The sequence below is a fragment of the Haliaeetus albicilla genome, chromosome 17 (assembly GCF_947461875.1).
Source record: "Haliaeetus albicilla chromosome 17, bHalAlb1.1, whole genome shotgun sequence".
In the NCBI taxonomy this organism is placed as follows: Eukaryota; Metazoa; Chordata; class Aves; order Accipitriformes; family Accipitridae; genus Haliaeetus; species Haliaeetus albicilla.
In genome coordinates, this window is record NC_091499.1 from 28,567,272 (window position 1) to 28,583,125 (window position 15,854).

Genomic DNA, 15,854 nt, shown 5'->3' on the forward strand with positions numbered 1-15,854 from the left:
CCGGGAGTGAAGTTGTGCCCGGGAAGAAGGGAGGTGTGGAGGGAAGGTGTTCTGAGATTTGGTTTTATTTCTCTTTACACTACTCCGGTTGTTTTGTAATATAGTGAGTTAATTTTCCCCAAGCTGAGTCTGTTTTGCCCATGACAGTAACTGGTGAATGATCTCTCCTGTCCTTATCTCGACCCACAAGCTCTTTGTTATATTTTCTCTCCCCTGTCCAGCTGAGGAGGGGGAATGATAGAACGGCTTTGGTGGGCACTTGGCATCCAGCCAGGGTCAACCCACCACACATATTCATAAAAATTATTTTTCTAGGGTCATTAAACACACAAAAAATATATGGCCACGGGCTCGGGGAGATCTTGAGACACAGGGCTCCAAGTATCCTGACAGTTCACTAGGGGAGCATCAGTTCCTGCTTGCAGCATTCTCGTAGCCATCCTGGGCACCAGCTGCTGCCCACCATCAGAAACAGGACCAGCGGACCTTTCGTCTTGCCCAGTATGGCTTCTCCTACTTTCACTAAAAATAGCTCTCATGCTACAGATTTTTATAGTGTCCAACACTGTGATGGATTTGAGATTTGCTTGTTATAAGAGCTGTCTTCTTTTGTGATTCTTCAAAGGCTGTCATGCTATAGGGGCTTGCTATCATTTAAGACAGGTGTGGGGGATTCATCTCACCCAACTTTAGACATCTACGTGTGAGGTAATAACCTGGATCCCTGCTCTGATCAGTGGAGAAGAAAATTCATGGTTAGGGTCATCTTCCCTAGGAGATGAGCTGTGTGCTATGGAACGTATCACTCTCTGTAAAGGGAGCCAAGTGACTAACTCCTATGTAGACACCTACACTGCAGTTGTCAAAATTTGGATATGTGAATCCCACTACATCTGGAATTAGGTGACAGCCAAACTAAGAAAACTGTTTTTGAAATCAGGAGATTTCTGTTAGCTGGCCCATTGCCCTAGACTGGTGTCCCCATTGAAGATAATGTGAGGAACAATTGGTAAGGAAGGGAAGCAAGTAGAGACCTGTATCCTGGTTCTGCTTCCTCCCTCGTGGAGTACTTTGCATAAAAATGGAGGAAATACGGGTTGGTTTTTTTTTTTTTTTTTCAAAAAGAGATTAGTGTATTTTCTAAAACAATAATGCAAGGGCAAGCCAGCTGGAAACGCTTTCTGGCATACAGACTTTAACCAGATTGTGGGCCACAGAGGTGTTAAAGACAGGCTTTGTTATCCAGAAAGATCCTTTATTTTCTCCTTGAGTGTAACATGTCTGCAGAAGATAAATATGACTAGAAAAAATACATTAATTGCTTTATTGTCATGTAGTTCCTCCAAAATCACAGTTCTACAATTCAAAGGGCTAAGACTGAGAAAAAAGCATTTAAATCACTCCTGGCTCTTAAAAGCTGTGTTATGGAAATGAGGCTGCCTAAGAATGTGTCAGACAGGAGATGTACACATAGCAGTGCATCCGAAGGGCAACACTAGCGATGGTGGGCAGCTATTACTTAGGTTCAGAGAAACTGGACAGTATAGCTCCTGTGGTTGAGTTCATTCACAATAGAATTGTATCCAGGTATATAACATATATCATTTTCAGTATTGTTTCTGTTTTCAAGATAAAATCATCTGGCCTTCTGCCATATGGAAGCTTGTTTGTTACCTGAATGTTTTTCTTATCACCCATGAAGAACAGCTTCCCGAAGTCTATCTGCATCTATACTTACAATTATACCTATACCTTCATCTATCTATATAACTTTTTCCGAGCTGAAAATCATTCTTTTCACTTCCTCTTTGTCTGCATCTATAATAGGTCATTGTTTCTTCATGATGACACTTACATTGCTCACCACTCCTTCTTCAGCCAAATTAAAAGTACCATGGTGCTTTGAAGATACTCCATCTACCCTGAGACAGGATTCTTCACATAATCTATGCTCCAGAGGTTCTGTTTTGCGTTGTTAATCTGAAGGGAACTGCTTGCTGTCATGGTGTGATCTTTTGATGCAAAGGTACAGCTACTGGGTACTTACGTGAAGGAGAACGTACAATGAAAAAAGCTGATGATTATCATTTGAGGCAAAATGAGTGGGATTCATTTGAGGCAAAATGGGTGGGATTCATTTGACCAAACTTCAGCTACATGTGACCTAGCTCTATACACCCTAGTCAATAAGAGGAAGAGTCACTTCTAAGGCACTACTCATCACATCCTAAAGCAGAAATCAGCTAGGAGAAACTGCTGGTATGACGGGCAAGGGACGCATAGTGGGAGCCTGAAACAGCATATGCGCTGCACAGAGGCAGTACAGAGCAGAAGAGAGTGTTTCCTTTACAAATTATTAAACAGGCAGAAGCCCTTTGACACCTTTTATTTGTAATAAAAAGGTAGGTTTCCAAAGCAAAATGCATACTTGATGAAATATATTTAATCAGGGCCTTCATCTTCAAAGAAGCACGACTGCAACACATCTGCCCTCTCCTTCCCAGAAGACGTGTTCACTCACGCTGTAAGTACTGAAATGTGCTCAGGCTACTCTTTCCAGAGGCAAGGCAAAAGGAAGGTACTGTGTTATGGCATAAAGCCTTTCCAAGTTGATCTTTATTATGGTGAATATTCGAGTCCTCAGAAGTGTGAGGAAAGTAAGCTCAGGCTTCCAGAAAAACTGATCTGTGTGGTGACGGATCAATAAAAGACACTGTAGTGGTTCTTAGCAAAAAGTGCCTCTGTGCTGGTTTGGGCTGGGACAGAGTTAATTTTCTTCACAGTAGCTGGTATGGGGCTGTGTTTTGGATTTGTGCTGAAAACAGTGTTGATAACACAGGGGTGTTTTCATTATAGCTCAGCAGGGCTTACCCGGAGCCAAGGGCTGTTCTGCTCCTCACCCCACCCCACCAGCGAGCAGGCTGGGGGGGCACAAGGGGTTGGAGGGGACACAGCCGGGACAGCTGACCCCGACTGATCCAAGGGACATCCCAGACCATGGGATGTCATGGTCTGTAATATAGAGCTGGGGGAAGAAGGAGGAGGCAGGGGGACGTTCAAAGTGATGGCGTTTGTCTTCCCAAGTCACTGTTACGGGTGCTGGAGCCCTGCTGTCCTGGAGATGGCTGAACACCTGCCTGCCCATGGGGAGTGGGGAATGGATTCCTTGCTTTGCTTTGCTTGTGTGCACGGCTTTTGCTTTACCTATTAAACTGTCTTTATCTCAGCCTATGAGTTTTCTCACTTTCACCCTTCTGATTCTCTCCCCCATCCCACCAGGGGGGAGTGAGTGAGTGGCTGCGTGGGGCTGAACCATGACAGCCTCTTCTCACGTTCAGTGCACACTGATATTAAACTAGCTTTTGGGATGGGTGCATACTGCAGTTTGAAGTTTTTCTTCTTCCCTTAAAAATAAAAAAATCCAAAATTCATAGGGTCCTGTGCTGGATCTAAGGACTCATTGCCTATAAATCTGGAGAACAATTCTTCTGTGGTCAACTAAATCCCTTCCTTGAAAATCCCAGCCTCTATTCAAACAGCAATGGAGGCTCAAAGCCTTCCCCCTGGAGTCTTTAAGATCTCCCTGTTCCTTTTGCTAAGGGGCTATCACAACCCAGAGATCCAAAGCTGTTTTAAGTGGTGCAGTTGGAATTTACCACATGTTTAAATACTGAATACTCTTCATTTTTCATAAAGTGCAGGAATTCTTCAGAATAAGCAGTGCTTATGCGCTTGGTATTATGGTTACTGTGATTTGGTTGGGTGATATCAGTACCTTAGACCTCTGCTCTGAGCAATGACGTTGTGAGTTTGAACGCTGGCTGAACATCGACTCACGTGTGGACAGGGAATGGAGACACAGCTCTGATTCTTGGCCCACCAGCCTGCACAGGAAGGATTATTTTTTGCTGCTTGCACTGGTCAGTTGCAAATTATTTTGGTCCTCACTTGCTCTGTAATTTAAAAGGACAGCTATAATTGTACGTGCAGGCTTTAAAGGAGGCGAAAGAGCAAAAGAGAAGTGAGAGAAGAGATGACAGCAAAGCATTTAAAGTGTTAGGATACTTATCTTGGTGTGCGAGGTGGAGCTTTACTCTATCTAAAGCTGGAAGCTGCTCTCATTTAACACATCTGTAAGCACATACCCACCCTTTGCCAGGGACAGGCTGCATATCCAGAGCCAAAGCCTGCATATTGCTGATGTGTCTGAATTTGGCTATTTTTCAGAATGACTGAGAGTAGCATCAGAAGATTTGGGAGCCTGAAAACCAAGTGTGGCCAGACAGTATCTATTTCATTAAGAATCAGGACTTTCTGAGGTCTGAGTTTATTTCAGAATGGCAGCTTGCTCTTAGCAATTTAAAAAACCCTCCACTCCGTCTTTTTGTGAACTGCCTGAGCTTGTCACACATCAGATGATAGTTCTTATCTTCCTGTACATTGCTGTGGTATACTACTTTCTTCTGGCTCCAGCCATGCAATTGTCTATACTTCTGAGTACTTGTCATACCATTATCTCCTGTCACATTTCCTTGGAGGGGTGGATGGTAACAATGATTACTATACAGGTTGGAACAATATTTTCTTGTTTTTTTTATGAGAATTCTGTGGTTGGGCCACCTAAGGCTAATGAACAAAAAATAAATGGTGTCAGTAGTGGTTAAAAGATAATTTAAAAAATTAACAGCAGGAAAAGAAAATGCTGTACACAAACTAGTTTATAAATTTCAGACCTTTTTCTTAAACAGAAGCAGGTGGTAGCTTCCCTATTGTGAATCCAAGGCTTTTTTTATTGGAAATGAATCATTCCTTCCATGGGAAGCTGTTAGAAACTGTTAATCATAGCAATCTATTGCACCTCACTGATAGGTTTTGCAGCAGTCTGATCTCCTGGACTTGTATTTACCAATGATTTAGGACGGCTGACATCTCTAAAAAACATTAATTAGCTGTACTCCTACTGTGTTTAAATTCTTGCATAAAGACATTGTATATTAATCATAGTTTTCCTCTGGGATTACAGGGAACACACGTGGTATGTTTAGGAGCTAGCATGCTTTCATGCTAGAGGACTGAGCACATTATTCATAAATAAAAACGCAACTATGAATATAAGGGAGGAAGAATTTATAATAACAGCGCAGCATCAATTGATTTTGTGGCTTCAGACTGCAGCTTCAGACCCTCCTTTGAGAGGATTTGCATTATGTTCCCCATCCCCCATGACATTAAAGTCATTCTCTTCAGCCCATGTCCTCTTGTATTGTCTCTCCAAAAAGGATTCTGGAGAAGAGCAGGCTATAGCTTGAGTCTCCTGCTTGGATGGCATGGAGCTCCTTGAAGAACTGGGAGGCCATAGAGGACAACTCAAAACATTTGTTTTAAAGAACAACAGACATTTTATGTCCTGACATAACTTTAGTTTTTACTCTGATCATAACCTGCATGCGCTCCTCTCTCTCTTTCTCCTTGGATGTGAAGGCAGGGCCCTCTTCCAGCTGGGTGGGGAAGGTCCTTCTCTTCTCCTGCCTGCTTTAGGAGGAGAAAAGTAGTTTGTGCTTAGCGCAAAGGTATGTGTCTGCCTGTTCTCACACGTGGGCCGATCAGGAGTCGGATTTTTTTCCGACATGGGGGTGACCTGACGTAACCTTCCCAGCAGATCCAAACATATAAGGGAGGATATTAGTACTGACCACGTTATTATATTTCTCAAAATTTGATATTTTAGTATTTATGAAGATATTTACTAAGACTCTTTTAAACACTGTATATGCAAGCGGAAATCATATATACTTTTGGGTGAGTACCTAAAAGTTTTCAAGACAGTATCTGGACCTTGGGCATAAGTATATATTTAATTTAGTGGGAGAAAGAGTTCCTGTTAGTAGAGTAACAAGATTAATTTATCTTGTGATGTATTTATGCATGAGTCTGAAATGTTAGTCTGAGCAATCTAAACTAGTTAACTGGGAAGTTTTAAAATCAAAAACCTTAGTAGGCATTTCTGTGTTTTCTAAGAAGCTTGGAAGGTTAATCTTCAGCAGTGCTGTGACTCCAAGGACATTAAACAGTAGACGTATATTTAATAACTTGTTATATTCTTAATCAACAATAATAGTTTATGTATGTTTCAGTTATGTAATCTGAAGAAAATAACATGTTGAGGAAGGGGAACTCTTCTTTATAGCATAAATCTGTAATGTGTCACTTGTCTTGTTTGTAGTAAGCAAAGAGAAACCTTTTGGGTCTAACTTTCTCATTGTTGGAAAGCTTATTTGAAGATTTATAATCAACTTTTACCTTACTGTTTTACTATGTAAACATAAATATTTCTTTTAAGAATGTCCATAATGTGGTGTGTTTGAAAAGATTTATCTTACTGAAAAAATGTGTATTTAACTGATTTATGTCTGTCCAAAAGTCCAGAAACATGCAGCTATACATCAGGCCCTGTTGGTGAGGTAAATGCTTGCATGTATTTTGATTAGAATAAAGAACGCTTTTCCAGTTGTCACGTAATCAGCAAGTCAAGTTCCGTTGACTAAACGCAGTATTTTTTTGGCCTCACTGTACAGCCGTGAAAGGGTTAGGAGACTGAGCACATCCTCTAGGGAGGGCTATTAAATCATGTTTTTCACTCCACCTACTCAGGGTCCACAGCCTGTCTGCTGACGCGAACGAGCTGCACCATTTCTTTCAAAAAACCAAGGCGGCTTTAGCCCTTAAAAACACAACTAGTTTCCCTGCCTAGTCCTTGTGTAAAAAGGCTATTTGCAACAAATGCTCCTAACAATGAGGAGACTGAGGTTTGACCTGAGGGGATACACATTTCCCATTTCTGTTTCGTAGGCTAGATCAGGCTGTGGGGAAACGTGGATTATGGGATGTGAGTCAAGGGGGAAGCTCGCTGCTGCTCTGACCTGGGCATGGGGCAGTGAGCAGCACCGATACCAAACATGAAGCAGCAGGGGCAGAGGCAAAGGGGCTGCAAGCATGGTAATGCTGTGCTGCCCAGTGGTTACGGCACTCTCCTGCTCCTGAAACAACTCGTATGCTTTATCCAATGGATGTTACACAAAGGCAGAATAGGATGCGACAAGCAACAGGCAGCGAGCAATGTTGCTGCTTGTGTGTGAAGATTGTGGGAATTCTTGGAAATTTCTCCACTAGTGTTTGGGTGCTGGCCTCACCAGTGTCACATACAGAAGTACACACTCGTCCCCAACCTCTGCTCCACTGCTTACATACTTACAGCGATTTCGTTAGCCCCCTTTCACCTCATCATCACTCTGGAAGCTCATGCTCAGTTGCTCATCCTGTGTGGTTCTCACTGAGTGCCCGTTCCACATGCAGTATTTAGTGTCACAGGCATGGTCCAGATGCTTTGATCTAGAGATACTTGCTGTTTAAAAAGATCATTTGTTTGAGTCGGCCCAGGCTGACAAGTTGGATATCTTCATTGTTATTATCTAAAATTCTGGCAATCTATGTGTCATCCACAGATTTTACCAGCAATGATATTGTGTATTATTTGAGAGCATTAATAAAGCATTATTGAATTAAACCCTGCAAAGGGATCATCCTGTTAGACTATTCCTCACTTCAGTATGACTCTCCGTTGACAGCTGCATTTGGGCATCTGCCAGTTAGTGAGTTCTTAATCCATTTAATGTGTTCTCTATTGGTTTATGAGAGACTAATTTTATAATAAGACTCACATGTGGTACTAAATCAAACACCTTTTAAAAGGCAAAAGTTACCAATTACTTTTGTCAAACAAGTTAGAAATCTCATCAAAGAAAACCATAGATACAGTCATCTTGGGGCTAAGTTACAGAATTGGAATCAAAACACCTTTTAAAGGGAAAAGTACTTAAATATTTCTTTAGGGCTAATTTCACTGAGGAAATTTAGAACTGGGAGCCTGAACTGTAACCCAGGCGCAGCCTACTTTCAGGTAAGTTCATGAAAACTGAATTAGTATCAGGTGTAGCATTTTCAGTGGAAGGGGATGAAGATACCTCCTCTTGCTACTCTCTTGCTGGCAGTTTCCTCCCTGAATACCTTACTACTCAAATTGTTTTTCACAGGTTGTGAGAGAGGTCTTAATACGCTGTGCTCTTGGACAAAAGGTGTGGGGGGGCTTGGGCTGCAGTGCAAGTCCTCTGCTCCAGACGTACTTTTTAAAAAAGCACTGGCTCTTCCTTATCTTCTGAAAGAAGGATGGGAGCTTCAGAAGAAGACAATTAACTTTTCTAATGGAAAGAGGTGCAACACAGGATAAAGTGTCCAAATTCTTCCCTCCTCTTCTTCCTTCCACCTCTGTGTCTGAATGATTAGTTTAGGTATCTCCCAACTCAGCCTTTGTGCAACCCATTTTTAGGTACCTGAGAGGATATCTGCACAGACCGTTGCCTACTGATACTCATGTGTTCTGCCTCAGTCTAAGCCTGGGAAACATCGGTCTCCGCTGATCACGCTGCCGTTTTAGCATGGCACTCTGCTAGAGTCAATATACTTTTCCTCTTCAGAGGAAGCAACATTATATTGCACTTCTTAGCAGCCCTTTCCCTTCCCAGGCTTACTGCCAGAAGTGAAGATAATAAACTCCAGGGTCTTCAGCTGACGACTAGGCTTTTGGTACATCAATGCTTTTTGTGGCTTTAAGTATTAGCATTCGGTAATAGAAGGAAAATCTACCTTGAAAGTGCAATATGAGATCATTCAAACTAATACCATATTAAACATTTTTTTTCCTTTTTTAATTTGTCTTACTTCAACAGGTGCCTACAAACTGAGAACAGTAGCTGCACCAATCTCATAAATATTAATGGGTCAGAAACAACTCTTAGGATGTTCCATACTAATAGTGATATTACACAAAGTAACAGCACGCAAGGAAAATCATGTAGACTTTTGGGAACCATACTATTCTGTCTTCCCAGATCTATCCAGACATCTATATCACAATTTTAAAATACCATAATTCCCTTGTATATGGCATCAGTTAGTTTTATGAGCTTTAGGGTAATTTAACTGTGCAGGTGTTGAAAGATTTAGAGTTATTGTCATCAACCATTTCTTCAGGTAATCATTGTTACTAAAGAAGATGGGAGAAAATGGATTTAAATATAATGATCTTGGAGAAATGGTCTGAAAAAACTAGGTTGCAGTTCAATAAGAATGAGAATGAAGACTCATGAAAATAAGAGCAGCACACAAGACAGGAAAAAGACAACTAGGTAGAAGTTCCCAAGGAAAGGATCAAGAGCTGTAATATAAATATAAATATAGCCAGATGCGGTAAGGTCAAAGGTCCACCTAGACTAGTGTCTCTTTCTGACAGTGAACAACATTTCATAATTAGGCAGACTACAGGAAACAGGAAGGGCAGAGTGTCGCCTCTCCTGATGCACTGTTTGCCCTTCGGGCACTCTGGATTAGGAGTTTACTGAAGCAGAGTCACATCTCCAACATCTTCTTTTAGAATACCCTAGTGGATCTTCCATGATTTATTAAAAAATCTCTGGATCTATTCATACTTGTGCTATCCAAATCATCCTGCGCAAAAGATTCCATAATTTAATGGTGTATCGCATAAAACTGCTTCCTTGTGTTTGTGTTAAACCTGCTGCCTGTAATTTCATCATATGTCCCTTATGTTATATATTATGAAAAACAATATATCATTGTTCCCTATTTATGTTTTCCATGACAAGTTTTTTTTTTTTGTAATTTAAAAAATAGTTTTATAAATGCTGATCATGGCTTTCTAAATTTTAAGAAGGGTTCTACTCTTTGTAATTTGTCCTCAGAGGCCATCACATACTTCTGATAATCCTCGATAATCCTTGTCACGTTTCTCAGTGCAACTTCTCATTCTACTTTACCAGTTTCTGATATCCGCTATATGATTTCTGATATGCGGTGGCCAGACTTGCACACAGCATTTGAGACATAAATGCACAAGGGTTTTTTTCAGTGACCTTATACAGTTTTCTTCCCTTTCCTAGTAGTTCCCCATATTCTAATTCTTTTTGTGATTGCTGTTGAGTACAGGGCTAACATTTTCAAAGAATTGTTCGCAGTATCTCCAAAGTCTCATTTCTTAGTCATAAAATCTTATTGAAAGCCTGCTGCTGTACATACAGAATTACAATTACTTCTCTTCATGGGATTTATTTTGCATTTATTGACTTGAATTTCTCCTGAAATCTTTTCATGCTTTATCATGAGATCTTCTTCAGCTATTTTCAGCCAGTTTAGCTGTGACTAACCTGAATGTGGGAGCTAGTACTGCACCCAAGTATTAGCCCATCTCTGACTTAGAAGTGGATCTGTATACTTACACCAGTTGTTTGCTATGTCCACAGCCACTCAGAATATAAATACGTATGTGAGCAGATAACCTAATTTGTGATTACCCAGCTGATATTTATGCACATAAATTGGGCATCCACAAACATCTGTGTTTGCCTGTCACTGAAAATCTGGTCCTCAGTGAATTAAATGCCATCCTAGTTAAAAACAACTTCATGCTGCCCAAGCACTATGTGTATATAATGCTATCTATGAGTCCCAGGACTGAAAGAAAAGTCAGTCATAAACTCTGCGTGTTGGTGCTATTGGTGTCGAGTTCTTCTCAAAAGTTTAATAGATTGCTGTGGAATGGAGTCTGTAAAGTGATTAATGACAACACCAACATTGTGGCCTGGTGGGACTTGGTATAGTATTCAGACAAGGCTGAACTGGGGGGAAAAAAAGAAAAAAAAGCTTTATAGGCAGTGCTGCTGTGTATGTTCTTTGTGGAAAAATATGATTTCCCTTTGTTCAATTTTATATCTATGAAAGAATTATTATAGACCCTTCACCCAAAATGTTAAAGGTAAGCAGAAAACTAGGAAAATAATTTTCAAAATGAGGTGTGCCCAATTAGGTGTGAGTTAGCTGAATGCCTGATTGCACACCCAAGTGGCACATTAAATTTGTCGTGGTTTCTTATTCAGTTTGGGTAATTGTGCATGCAAATGAACAGGTAGTCATGTAACCTATAATTTCCATAAGTAATTGACATTTTTGCATGTGTAATTACTTTTTTTGCAACGGAAACTCAAATTTTTACTACCTTAAGGTTCATCAAGAGCATAAGCTTTGGTCCTTTCAACACAAAATGAAGTTCAATGAGCCACTGCCAAAACAGAGTTCACCTCAAAAAAAAAAAAAAAAGGGGGGGAATTATCTTGCCAACCTAGACTACCCTAAAATGTTCTCTTGCTGACCTAGGAAGGAGGGATACCATCCTGGATCAGCAGTGATAGGTGACAAGGTCCTAGATAAATGTAAGCAACAAGGATCTAGATAGAAAAAGATTGTTCTTAGTAGCCACTAAGTCACTAAGATTTTTTTTAGAAGGAATAAAAATGGGAATAGCTGGTCAGTCCATCAAAGATTTCTATACTATAGACCATAGATACTATATAGGCATCTATATTTTAACGCAAGAAACTTAATCTCATCGCTGTTGTGAAGTAACTGGCATAACAGAGATGGGATAACTCATATGACTAGAAGATGAACCTAAATCAGTATAGTGTGCTCAAGAAGGACAAACAAGAGAGAAGGGAAAAAATATTACCTTGTATATGCAAGATAACACACTTGCTTGGTGGTTGAAAGTGTAAAGTGTATGCCAAAAGTCTCTGGTTAATAGTTAAAGAGATTAGGGAGGAAAGACTGCAAGTATGCTGACAGATCTTGACAATTTGGTCTGAAAAACCAAGGTGAAGCTTAATGGCAACACAGATAGGAATAACTGGCAAAACAGAAACAGGATTAAATACCAGATCTTTAAGCTCTAGTACAGCTGTGAACATCATGTCTGGGATCTATAATCAGAAATGCAGCCCACAGGATTTCTATTCCTCTCAGACCTGTATTGCCAAGCTGGATTTCTGTGGTCACTACAGTTTGAGAAAGATGTGAAAGCAACCAGAGAGAGACCGGGACAATCTCTAGAAATTATGACCTTTGGGGAAATATTGAAAAAACTGGACCTGGGTAAAACACAGAATAGGAAATGATTGCGACAAGGTAACGGACTTGAGGTGTACAGAAGTCTGCTACAAAGAATGAGAGGATGAACTACTTTCTAAGTCTTTGGTAGATAAAGAAACAGTAACAAGCTTTGTTTTCAGCAAGAAAAGATCAAGTTAAATATTAGGAAACGCTTCCTACTTGTAAGGGAAAGTGACAGTGCTAGTCAAAAATACAGCTTTGCGCTGTATGAGCAGACGTCTGCAGAGGTTGTAAAATCTTAATTGCTGGAGATATTAAAAAACAGTTTAGCCATATGTCTGTCATGAATGACACAGGGATAAATGATCCTGCCAGAGTTAGGCTAACTGATATTCCCAACTGTTCTTTACATAATTCTGTTATTTTATGGTTGTATTTAAAATTATGTATTTTTAGTAATTTCTTAGGCTTTTACAAAATCAGAATTGAAAAATTTTAATAACCCAGCACTGTATAGTTTCACAGCTACCTACAGTTCCTGTTCTTCCTCTGGCCTCTTTATTTAGTGGCTGTTTCCAGAAAAACAGTGGCTTAGGGGCTTAATGTGCTTGTCCCTTTGGAGGCACCCTGAGGAGAGGCTGGAGGTAATTTCAGTGTCCAAGAGAGAAAAAATCATGGAGGCTTTATTCCTCTGAAAGTTGGCTAATCCAAGCAGTCAGGGCTGTCAGGATTGGATAATTTGCGAGGTCTCTCAAGAACAAAACGACTCTGACTTTCAGTCTGGTTTTCATCATTTCTCATCCTGACTTCGTGATCTGAGTATTTCTGAGAGGTAAGTGTGGAAATGGTAAAAAACCCCAGACTCATATGCTGCACTTCTGAGGGGAGCTCCTTTTGCCTCTTTGATCCAGAGACCTGAAAGCTGCAAACAGGTACTGGGGAGGGAACACAGGTGGATGCCCATACAGGCAGAGTCTTCCATCTTTCCTGAAGTTTGTATCCATAAAAGCCATGTGCAGTCTCAAAGAAAAAGCTGGAAGAACACCAAAAGCCAAAGTTTTGATAAAATAGATATGACGTATTTTTAATTAATATGACTTGGTTTCATTATTTTTAATAATTTTAAATATTTAATGAAGATTTAATAAAGATCTGGGCTGTGTCTGCGCCTGGCCCGCGTGGAGGGGGTGGCACAGTGGGGAAAATCTAAACCACGATAGTAGTTCAAAATGTGAGCTGCTGGCATGACCCAGCTGAATATGAGCCAGCAGTGTGCCTAGGTGGCCAAGGCCAACGGCATCCTGGCTTGTACCAGAAACAGTGTGGCCAGCAGGAGCAGGGAGGTGATGGTCCCCCTGTACTTGCCACTGGTGAGGCCGCACCTTGAGTCCTGTGTTCAGTTTTGGGCCCCTCACTGCAGGAAAGACATGGAGGTGCTGGAGCGTGTCCAGAGAAGGGCAACGGAGCTGGTGAGGGGCCTGGAGCACAAGTCTGATGAGGAGCGGCTGAGGGAGCTGGGGCTGTTTAGTCTGGAGAAGAGGAGCCTGAGGGGGGACCTGATCACTCTCTACAACTGCCTGAAGGGGGAGTGTAGTGAGGTGGGTGCTGGTCTCTTCTGTCAGGTGGCTGGAGATAGGACGAGAGGAAATGGCCTCAAGTTGCGGCAAGGGAGATTTAGGTTGGATATTAGGAAAAATTTCTTTACTGAGAGGGTTGTCAGACATTGGAACAGGCTGATCAGGGAAGTGGTGGAGTCACCATCCCTGGAGGTATTCAAAAAGCGCATAAACAAGATACTCCATAACATAGTTTAGTGGGCATGGATGATGGTTGGACTTGATGATCTTGAAGGTCTTTTCCAACCTAAATGATTCTATGATTCTCTTCTATGATTCTATGTTGGAGCTAGAAGCCGGGTTTTGTGTATCTGAAGAAAAGAGAGAAATCCTCCACAACATGGTGAGTTTACTTGACTATGTCACTGTTCCGTGAAGGAGGAATATCAGCTTCTTGGGTCAGCATATGCCACAAGGCCCTTTTGTGAAACACCCAGGAAAAGTCAGGAAGCTTCTTACCCTTAGGAATAACAATTTATATCACCGGTGTTTGCAGTCCTGTAGGTATAATTTCAGGATTATGGTATTTCAGGACACGGTTTAGTGGGGATAGTGGTGTTGGGTTGATGGTCGGACTTGATGATCTTAAAGCTCTTTTCCAACCTGAACGAATCTATGATTCTAATTCTGAACTGATTACCTTCAACTCTGATAAATACGCCCCTGCTTTGTCTTACAGCAAAGCCCGTGCGGTACCGGGGAGCGAAGTGAATCTGAGTGAAAGCAGCAAACGGAGGGGAGGGAGGCCGTCAGGGAGCAGGGGCCATGGTGTGCTGGCAGCTCGGAGGGAGGCCTTCACCTCCTGGGGACGCGCTCGCGCGGGGGGGCTGCCAGACATGGCAGGGAGTGACGAGGAAGGTTATCTCAGCCTCAGCCTCTGCGTCTGCAGCGGGAGGTTTCTCCAGAAGGGATAAAGCAGGAGTCAGGCAACAGCAGATACCTGTCAGCCTGGGATTTCAGCCAAGCTCCAGCCCGCCGACCACCGCGCCACGCGAAACGCGCGGTGAGGGGCAACCTTTGAGAAGGACGCGAGTCAGTGGAAACTAGCGGTGCTGTGCCGAGGTTTGCCTCACCGAAGGCCGTTGGCGGTCAGATGGAGCAGGCGTTAGTGAGGGTCCTGGTCTCCCAGGGGCAAAACCCAGCATGAGGCAGGTTCCCGTCCTGACAGCTCAGTGGGGGCTACGGCTTCCTTTGGGAGAGGGGAAGGGAGGACAAACACATTTGCCATTTATATTGATCATAGAAAAGATCACTGAGCTTTGCAAATTCACACTCAAAGTCACAGCCATGTTGTCCTAGCTGCTTTTTGAATCTCTAAGGATCGCTGCACTATTAAATAATCAGGCACACGTTCACACAAGCGCTGTCTTCAAAATATGAAACAAAGCATACAGATGCTGAAAACCCAGTTCCATAATTTCTATGAGAGAGATCATTTTATTTGCTATGTGAATACTGCCGTAAGACCCATTTACAGCTCTCAGGATTTTTTCTTATAAGTGCATATCTTCACTGGGCTAAAGTAATTACATTTAAATGACAGTTTTGCTTTCAGAGTGCTGCAGAAGGACAAATATTCAGATCTCGCAACATTCACAGTGAAATGGTGTTGTAGTAGATGCATTTCAGTTCCACTTGCAGCGATCGTGATTGTTTAAGGAAGAGCTACACAACAAAATTGTTCTATGTCTTATGAAAACACATGCAGATGCTGCTTTCCTTCTAATATTTTAACAAGGTATTTTTTCAGATGTTATTGCTATGAATTAAATTTTTGCCCTTGTGTCTCAACCTCTCACATGCATGTTTATGCCCATGGCCAAATCCTGGGTCGTATTTCTTCTTCAGTCAAAGAAGAAATGGCATAGCATGAGACCCCCAAAATTTCTTAATGGTAGGCAGTGAAAAGAAGTAGGCTGGGAAGCTGTAGGTAGGTGACATCTTGAAGGTGTCTCTGAATGAGCTTTTACTCTGTTTTCTACAGAAGGGTGTCAGCTAGCATCTGTCCAGAATACATAGAAAATAATATGATGGACCTAAATTTTAAAGTTTTTTTCAATGAGGATTCGTCCAAGATTAATGTGAAGCAAAGCAGATCTCCCCTTAAGGAAGCATTTTACTTAATAGTAGCTGGTAAGAATTTTTGCACATCACATACTTGTGTAGCTGTAGATGTGATGGTAAGAACTTGAAACAAGGCTGTTTCTCTTCTACATTAATTTT